This window comes from Amphiura filiformis, chromosome 3, assembly GCF_039555335.1.
Source record: "Amphiura filiformis chromosome 3, Afil_fr2py, whole genome shotgun sequence".
In the NCBI taxonomy this organism is placed as follows: Eukaryota; Metazoa; Echinodermata; class Ophiuroidea; order Amphilepidida; family Amphiuridae; genus Amphiura; species Amphiura filiformis.
The window spans coordinates 73490810-73501517 of NC_092630.1; positions in this window are offsets into that span (position 1 = coordinate 73490810).

Below are 10708 nucleotides of genomic sequence, written 5' to 3' on the forward strand. Positions count from 1 at the left end.
AACGCACACTACCATCAAGACAGCTATTTCTAAGAATGAAATGAAGGGGCTGTATTCAAACAGTAAATCGTTTTCATGGTACATCCAATATCTGGAAAACGCACACTATACCATCAAGACAGCTGTTTCTTAGAATGAAAACGAGAGGATGTATTCAAACAGTAAATCGTTTTCATGGTACATCCAAGATCTGGAAAACGCACACTATACCATCAAGATAGCTGTTTCTAAGAATGAAATGAAGGGGCTGTATCCAAACAGGAAATCGTTTTCATGGTACATCCAAGATCTGGAAAACGCACACTATACCATCAAGATAACTGTTTCTAAGAATGAAATGAAGGGGCTGTATTCAAACAGTAAATCGTTTTCATGGTACATCCAAGATCTGGAAAAAGCACACTACCATCAAGATAGCTGTTTCTAAGAATGAAATGAAGGGCTGTATTCATATAATTAATAGTTTTTATGGTACATCCAATATCTGGAAAACGCACACTATACCATCAAGATAGCTGCTTCTAAGAATGAAATGAAGGGGCTGTATTCAAACAGTAAATCGTTTTCATGGTACATCCAATACCTGGAAAAAGCACACTACCATCAAGATTGCTGTTTCTAAGAATGAAATGAAGGGGCTGTATCCAAACAGGAAATCGTTTTCTTGGTACATCCAAGATCTGGAAAACGCACACTATACCATCAAGATAGCTGTTTCTAAGAATAAAATGAAGGGGCTGTATCCAAACAGGAAATCGTTTTCATGGTACATCCAAGATCTGGAAAAAGCACACTACCATCAAGATAGCTGTTTCTAAGAATGAAATGAAGGGGCTGTATTCATATAATTAATAGTTTTTATGGTACATCCAATATCTGGAAAACGCACACTATACCATCAAGATAGCTGCTTCTAAGAATGAATGAAGGGGCTGTATTCAAACAGTAAATCGTTTTCATGGTACATCCAATACCTGGAAAAAGCACACTACCATCAAGATTGCTGTTTCTAAGAATGAAATGAAGGGGCTGTATTCAAACAACAGTAAAACGTTTTCATGGTACCTCCAATATCTGGAAAACGCATACTACCATCAAGATAGCTTTTTCTAAGAATGAAATGAAAGTGCTGTATTCAAATAGTAAATTGTTTTCATGGTACCTCCAATATCTGGAAAATATTACCATATTAGCACACTACCATCAAGATTGCTGTTTCTAAGAATGAAATGAAGGGATGTATTCAAACAGTAAATCGTTTTCATGGTACATCCAAGATCTGGAAAACGCACACTACCATCAAGATAGCTGTTTCTAAGAATGAAATGAAGGGGCTGTATTCAAATAATAAATCGTTTTCATGGTACATTCAAGATCTGGAAAACGCACACTATGCCATCAAGATTGCTGTTTCTAAGAATGGATTGAAGGGGTTGTATTCCAAAAGTAAATCGTTTTCATGGTACATCCAAGATCTGGAAAACGCACACTATCATCAAGATAGCTGTTTCTAAGAATGAAATGAAGGGGCTGTATTCAAACAGTAAATCGTTTTTATGGTACATCCAAGATCTGAAAAACGCACACTCAAGATTGCTGTTTCTTAGAATGAAATGAAGGGGCTGTATTCAAACAGTAAATCGTTTTCATGGTACATCCAATACCTGGAAAAAGCACACTACCATCAAGATTGCTGTTTCTAAGAATGAAATGAAGGGGCTGTATTCAAACAACAGTAAAACGTTTTCATGGTACCTCCAATATCTGGAAAACGCATACTACCATCAAGATAGCTTTTTCTAAGAATGAAATGAAAGTGCTGTATTCAAATAGTAAATTGTTTTCATGGTACATCCAAGATCTGGAAAACGCACACTATACCATCAAGATAGCTGTTTCTAAGAATGAAATGAAGGGTTGTATTCAAACAGTAAATCGTTTTCATGGTACATCCAAGATCTGGAAAACGCACACTACCATCAAGATAGCTGTTTCTAAGAATGAAATGAAGGGGCTGTATTCAAACAGTAAATCGTTTTCATGGTACATCCAAGATCTGGAAAACGCACTCTACCATCAAGACAGCTGTTTCTAAGATAAGAATGAATTGAAAGTGCTGTATTCAAATAGTCAGTTGTTTTCATGGTACATCCAAGATCAGGAAAACGCACACTACCATCAAGATAGCTGTTTCTAAGAATGAAATGAAGGGCTGTATTCAAACAGTAAATCGTTGTCATGGTACATCGAAGATCTGGAAAACGCACACTACCATCAAGATAGCTGTTTCTAAGAATGTTGCCTTTTCTAAGAAAGAAGTGAATCAGAACTGAGTGGTCATTTCAAATTAAGGCCAAGGGTGTGTGAATATGGCGGGAGGTCTGTAGGCCCATTGAGTGCGGGACGTGCAAGGGATAGGTGTGTATCTTGGAATTTGGGGTGGGTGGGTGTGGTACTACCATTATGTAAATATAATAGATCGTTTAAGTACATCCAGGATCTGGAAAACGTACGTACCCTCTCATCAAGATTGCTGTTTCTACATCTTTAAATGAAGCAGATCGAGATGAGTACATGGCAATTCATATTTATGATGGCACGATTTGGGGGGGTCATAGCGCACAATAACATTCAACACACTATACTGAAAAATATTAAGACACTATCACCGTCATCTTCATCGTCACATTATTTAGTTTTACCACTAAAACAAATATATAATTTGTACCTATTTAATTAGCATAATAACATGAAGGCAAAATCCATCTGTCATCTTTGCAAACTCTTACTTCAACCCAAACTCACGATCATGTGGGTTTTAATGGGGATTCTACTTTGTTTTGTTTGAATTATGACAAAACAAATCGTGGGGATGCCAAAACATTGGATGACTCAAACTCACGTAAGCATCCCTAGAGATGCAGAAAGGATTACCCCTTTAAAGAGTGTCACGCCGACTGACGACATCAAGTATATATCGCTTGCTTCTCTCACTCACGGCGTTGTAGAAGCGTGAAATGGTGCAATCGGACGGGGACAGCCAGGGTGTTTGAAACACTAAGATCGGGATCAACTACGCACAACTGTCGGATTTTGTGTAAAATATATTTTATAATTACGCATTTGCTGCGGTCTGATTAGGGCATTTTTTATTATCATGCTCGAATCATTTCAATGTTGATCGTATATCCAAAATTGACATGTTTATTTTACATCATTTACTTATGATTATGCTGTTATGTAGCCTATTCAATAGGAAAAAATAAGAACTGTTACTGAAGGTTGTATAGAAAAAGTACCTAGAATATCGTCTCCTTTCTTTTTCCAAAGTTATACAAAAAGTACTTATAATATAAAAAAAAGTGTTCTTTCTTTGTTTCATGCAGAGTTTATACAAAAAGTACCAATATAAATTGGTCTTTTTTTCTTTCTTTAAAAAAAAACCACCCATCACATTCACAATGCTTACCGACTTTTCTTAATATGATTAACTTTATTGTTTATTTAGACTTATTGCTATTATTTCCAATCTAATTTAAAAAAAAAACACTTCTAATTTTTTTTTCATAGGTTCAAAACAGTATACGCCTACTATATAATACCAAAGTATACAGAAATGGGTTTCTTTCTCTTTTAGAAGAAGGACGTCCATCATTCACGATTTCTTTGTTTCTTGGCATGTTAGTAATTATTTAATTAGATGAGTTATCTCATCACTGGAGTCGCGCGGATTCTGTCTACAGTGCTTTTAAAATAGGTATTTACTTTTTCCGGAGTCTGTTTACCTTTCATGACTAATTTACTTTTCTCCAAGCATGCATTATTGGTTTTATATTATACATAAGGGTTGTAGGATAATTGAAGAGCATGATAGCATTTTATACCAATTTCATCCCCGGAAATCACCCTATAATAAGATTCAAGTTTCAAACCGCGGTGTTTTAAACTTATTTCCACCAGGGATTTGTTTTGAAAAGATTCATAATGACTTATTTTCCCCTCTATTCTTTTTGTCAAGCGATGCACAATAGCTCACAATGAAGTCATGGCATAAATTGTGACTTTCACGTGTAAAACGTCCGTCGTGGGAGTTGGTCGGTCCGTTTTGGGTGCGGTTTTGACGCTTTTTTGCATTAGCCCCCGGCGTTGATTGGATAACGATGGGTTAGTTTTGTCGCAGTTAGTCACACCTGAGCCCAAACAAGGAATACTAGTATTTGAACAAAGTGTTGCCAGATACAGCGACACAAAATTGAGTGGAATAATGGCTTTTTAGTAGTCAGAAACATAATAAGATAGAACTGTTTATATCACAGGTGTATCGCTCTGATCTTCCGATCCACTCCCTTTCAGTGGCGGCACCAGGATTTTTTTCGGGGGCGGGGGCATGGGGGAAAAGTGAATTTCAGGGGGAAATCGACAAATTTTGGGAAAAATTATTCAAAAGGTGGAAATTTACGTAGTTTGGAAGGTTTGCCTCAAAAGTGTGGGGAGGGGGCAAGAAAAATATTTGGGGAATGCCCTTGACCCCCCCCATCGCCGCCACTGCTCCCTCTATTATTCTGTCAAAAACATTTCTATACAGATACAGAAATGCTAAATATTTGAATTAACAAAACATGTAAATGTTTATAACCCCGCAATCATCTCATCCAAACACCAAAGTCCACGTAACCATGGTAACTAAACAACAAATCAGGAAACATGACACTTTTTGTCGTAATATATATCAATCGATTTATAATAAAGAATATAAATTCTCTTATAAATTAATCATGTTTTAGTTAGTTGATCCTAAAGTTATTTTACTTTTGAATTTTATTATATTTTGAAAAGATATGCATTTTTTTTTTGCCCACTTCTCTCTTTTTAAAAACAAATTAGTGATAATAGTTCTATTTTTGATTCTATTCTGATTTTTGATGTTTATTAATAGTTTCATGTTTATTTCAAGTATATATTTATAGGAATATTAGTTTTATGTTTATGTCACGTTTTTGTAGGAATCAAAATGCCTGAGCACAAACCGTTATTGAGCCGATACCATGTCGCCCAATTGGGCTGTAAATATGAATCATAAACTTATTTAACACTTTTGGATGACTGCACACGGACAAAGCCAGTTGTAATCATGCTAGAGATTGTATTACTTAGCGAGATCGGGGAGTTCTTTGCCATGTTTGCTTCATTGAATTGTTACGCGATTTAGACGGATAGCTTTCTAACTAATTATACCCTCAAACCTCGTGCTTGGCTATCTTCTGGAAAATGATTTCGATTTTCTCTGAAGTTGTTTTAACCAAGCGCATATGTGACTCTCGTGGCTTAAACCATGCAAGAATGACAATTAATTTTAGTCAAACAAGGCCGACAAGTGTCAGCAAAATTTTGACATATAATCGACGATGAGAAAATGATTGGTTTACAGAATCATTATTTTAAAAATATTTCCATTTTGTCAATTTGTTAAATGAAAAAATAATGTGTTAATAAAGTTGGGTTTGTTAACTTATACAACCTTGCATGGTTTATTAGAAGTTAGAGCTCTCTTACAAGAGGAAATCTCCCGGGGAAATCTAACAAAAAAATGTCGTTTCATATCTTCTTTAAGCTGGGTTACTGTCTTAGCAGTCGTTGTACTTCGTAGACCTATAGATCATTTTTTAAACAATATAATGAGACATTTCTCATACATTCATTCTTTTGTTCGTTCGTACGTTCGTTCACTAATTTGTTGATTTGTCTTTTTGCATTTGTTTATATACTTTATGCTCATAATTCAGTAACATAAAAGTTTTAAAGCGTGATGTAAAACCAATTAAGCTTGCATGGGTCAATAACGCTTATAATTAATACTGTGAAGAAATGGGGTTCGGGCCCAGCGGCGATGGCGGGTGGACGTTTGGGGCCAGTGGAAGACCCCGAGAGATCTAATTGTTCCAAATGAAAAGTGATTCAGACTGCACACATAAATATAACAGAAGTTATTCTTTCGTTTTCTTTTCATAAAATCACAACAACACTGCATATAAGTACTTCAATAACTGTCACCTGTTAAATGGTAGTCTATAATGCTACGACAACTTCCAGTTTGATATTTCAGTAACTTATAGAAGGTCTCCGAGTCAGACTTGAGTGTTCAATGTTCCATGATCATGCTGATGCACATTTTAACTTGAGTAGTTTCATTAGTAAGCTTACTGCACAAAATCACACAAAATCACTGTCAATCGTCCCAAATTATGCTCTGCAATCACAATATTCCTCTGCAATTACAATGTCACCTCATTATTATTGATTTCATATGATTTCCCTAGTATCAAACGGTTTTCCGATCAAGTTTCACATTGTAAACACACTCGTGCAAGCAGCCATCTCCAATTCACGTGCAATCCAGGTCAAAGGTTACCACCAAAAATAACAGCTTACAGGCGCACACCACTAAATTGAATGAGCAGAATACCATTTTACTACACAACCCCCTCCTTCGCGCAAGCGCTGACCCAGCGCGTCCAAAACAAGAAACAACACAAAACCCAATTTTTGGAATTTGTCGCGCTGCACTACATGTATGCATTTAAACAAATCCTTTGAAGCCTACACACAACATGAATCTGTTTTAATTAGCAAACAAATATTTTCAGAACACATTTGTGAAAATGAAATTAACCATCTCTGTGATGAATAACTACCCAAGCAAGACAGCCATAACGGTACCAAAAAGTTCCCCAGTCCCCAGCCCAACCAGTTAAGGCAAGACCAGGAGCTGGAAATAATTTGAATGATTATGTGACAAAGAAATTAACCATCTGTGTGATAAATAACTACCCAACTAATCAAAGCAAGACAGTCATTACCAAAGAGTTCCCAGTCCCCAGCCCAACCAGTTAAGGCAAGACTGTGCACCAGAAATAATTTGAATGATTATGTGAAAAAGCTGAACATAAAATATTTATTTTGAAAACATAAAAAAAACAAGTACCTGGTCAGGATTCAGTTCAGCAAAAAAACCACTTTTTCACAAGTTTATATCAAAAGTTAAGATCTGTTGCCATTAAAAATAAAATGTGCATCATATTTACTTTTAGTACAGTACACAATGTCACTTTGTAGTTAGATCTCAAATATCTACTACAACACACCATAGAAGACAGATCATGTTCGCTTGATTAGTTAACATTAATTACACGTAGAGCCACCGGTACTTGATCTCAGCATCAAATAGGCCTACTTCCTCCACCACATCACATGATTAGTACAAAAGTCCTCTCACTGCCGAATTCCCAGATCCTTGACAATCACACGATCAAATCCAGCCGTCAAAACATACTCAGTCTCAGAATTAGATGCAACTGTCGACAGTTGACTTCCCACAGCGAACATGAAATCTGCAATCTTGACCATCTTTGGAACTGTTCCTTTACTGTACTCTTAATGATGTTTAAAATGTCTCTTCATTTGGAAGAAGTTCTTGACAACAATACATTGTGTAAATGTGACAATAGTCCTCCGTAGCACCGGTGTTCTTTGCCACCTGGTTCCATCGTACATAACATGTCATGTCCAATCGCTGATCTCTGCTATCCCACCGCTATTTTTCATCTCAAAATCCCACCGCTATTTTTTCATCTCAAGATCCCACCGCTATTTTTCATCTCAAAATCCCACCGCTGTTTTTTTTCATCTCAAGATTCCACCGCTATTTTTTTCATCTCAAGATCCCACCGCTATTTTGTTCATCTCAAGATCCCACCGCTGTTTTTTTCATCTCAAGATCCCACCGCTGCCACCAAGTGTGAAGAAATGGGGTTCGGGCCCAGCGGCGATGGCGGGTGGACGTTTGGGGCCAGTGGAAGACCCCGAGAGATCTAATTGTTCCAAATGAAAAGTGATTCAGACTGCACACATAAATATAACAGAAGTTATTCTTTCGTTTTCTTTTCATAAAATCACAACAACACTGCATATAAGTACTTCAATAACTGTCACCTGTTAAATGGTAGTCTATAATGCTACGACAACTTCCAGTTTGATATTTCAGTAACTTATAGAAGGTCTCCGAGTCAGACTTGAGTGTTCAATGTTCCATGATCATGCTGATGCACATTTTAACTTGAGTAGTTTCATTAGTAAGCTTACTGCACAAAATCACACAAAAATCACTGTCAATCGTCCCAAATTATGCTCTGCAATCACAATATTCCTCTGCAATTACAATGTCACCTCATTATTATTGATTTCATATGATTTCCCCTAGTATCAAACGGTTTTCCGATCAAGTTTCACATTGTAAACACACTCGTGCAAGCAGCCATCTCCAATTCACGTGCAATCCAGGTCAAAGGTTACCACCAAAAATAACAGCTTACAGGCGCACACCACTAAATTGAATGAGCAGAATACCATTTTACTACAATACAACCAAACACTGAAAAAGACAATTTATAAGATCACATTATTGTCATAGAATGTAAACTATTTTATCACATGTTCATGGATTCTTAATTGCATAATTTTAATTAAACATGTTATAAATCGACCCCGACAGAAGGTTACAACATAAACGAGTTTTTGTGTAGTTTGTATTGCTATCTTCAGTAGATAGCAATTAATATATATGCACACGGCGTAGCCAAAATCAATTGTTGTTCAAGGACGAAAGTTTCCTTATGAACTAATATATAAACATAACAATGTCAGTGATGGTAAAATGATAAAATGCTAAACCTACAATTATGTGGATGCAGAAAGAACTTTGCCTTATGCGGCTTCCCCATTTTAGAATGAATGAGTGAACTTTGTTAATACTTACATGTTGTTACAGACACATTTTTATTTCTTTTTGTGTACGATATAGTTGCAAGTAATATTGAGCTTATTTTATTATTGCATTTTGTTGGTGTTTAACGGTATGAGGTTATTATTATTATTATTATCATTATTATCATATTATCATTATTATTATTAGTGTTATTATTATTATTATTAGTGTTATTATTAGTATTATTATTATTAGTGTTATTATTATTATTATTATTATTATTAGTGTTATTATAAGTGTTATCATTATTGTTATCATTATTATTATCATTATTATTAATATTATTATTATTGTTGTTGTTGTTATCATATTTATAGTAGCAGAAGTAGTTCCTAAGTTCCATTTATGCTCATTATTTATCCTTACTATTTAATTTTACTTCTTGTTGACGAGTATAGATTAACTTCGAGTCCATTATAGGTCTTTAAAAATATGTCAAAAGTCAACATATGGGTAGGTTTTACTTGAATCCGATGTCATTGAAACCGCAAGCAAGTTTTAACATTTCAACAGAAAGCCACGTAAAACACGACAGACGGATTGATGGTATCAAAGAATAGCGAGAGCTTTGAGCAACGTTTAGTGAACAATAAGGGCGTGAAAGACGTGTGCCTATGAATCGCACGACGCACAGCGACAGGAGGTGATGTTTACATTGTTATTTCTCTATGCAAAATTATGGGTTTTAGATACAAATTGTGATTTTAATAGCACAATTGTCAAAGTATAGCAATTTGTTCCAGACCATTATCTTTCCTATTGTTTATAGGTTTCCATGGTTTCTATATTATTTGTGATGAACATAATTACATCTATTTGACATTGAGTTTCAAATTAACACGCACCAGCTCCCACGTGTATGATGATCCTCCGTCACACACATTCACCCCACACCCATGCCACACCCCGGCCAAACCCATACCCCACACATGGAATCTTCAGTGACAATCCCGGTGACTAAAAATGTATTTTCAACAGTATGCATGCAGGAGAGACACGTGGAGAAGGAGAGAAAAAGAGAATTAGTGATTTGATAAACCAGAACCCTCTATTTCATTAAAATTCCGATTTTGACATTTTTGGAACAACTTGAAGCAAGAGGAGGTTCCGTCGTCGTAGAAATAGACTAATAATTTGAACATACATAAGCTCATGTATAGGTCATTACAGATGCTTATTGATACTGTAGTTCAGTGTCAAAGTCAATGTACTCGTAAATACCCTTAGGACTTGCAAATCCCCAGTGTTCATTGACGAATCCGAAGACCTTGTAAGGGTATATAGGTCATCTCAAGGTTAACACGATTTGGCACTAGGATCGTCTAGGTACTGATGGACAACTAGACACTTGATTCCACAGAGAATTACGCGAGATGATGATGAGAAGAGCAGAGATATATGACAAGGACAACCAAAATACTAGCGCTTACAGAGATGTATACCTATAGCCAAACCGATTTGAACCAGTTGCGCGAATCATTGCCATCAGTAAACATGAAAGATGTACATTGCGATTAAAGATGCACATTTCGATTAATATGAGGTATTTTTGAAGTTAATGTATTATACTTTTAAAGCTATACATTGTCGTCTGAGGTGTACCAAACGGGGGCGTGTAAACCACCTGAAATACCGAGACAAAATTGACCAAAATATGTAATGTGTATATCCATTTTGGTCTGTTTCAGACCAAAATTAACCCCATTTTCGTTAATGTTATTGCATTTCCGCGCATTCCCGGGCGCGCATTTAGGTCTGGTCTATTCATTCTGGAAGCAGGTCAGCTGAACTACTTGCAATTTCCCCCATTGAAATTCACTGCATTTTGTTTGTGATGCCTGGTATGATCGGGCCTGGTATACGCGATATTCAAAAATCTATTCAGCT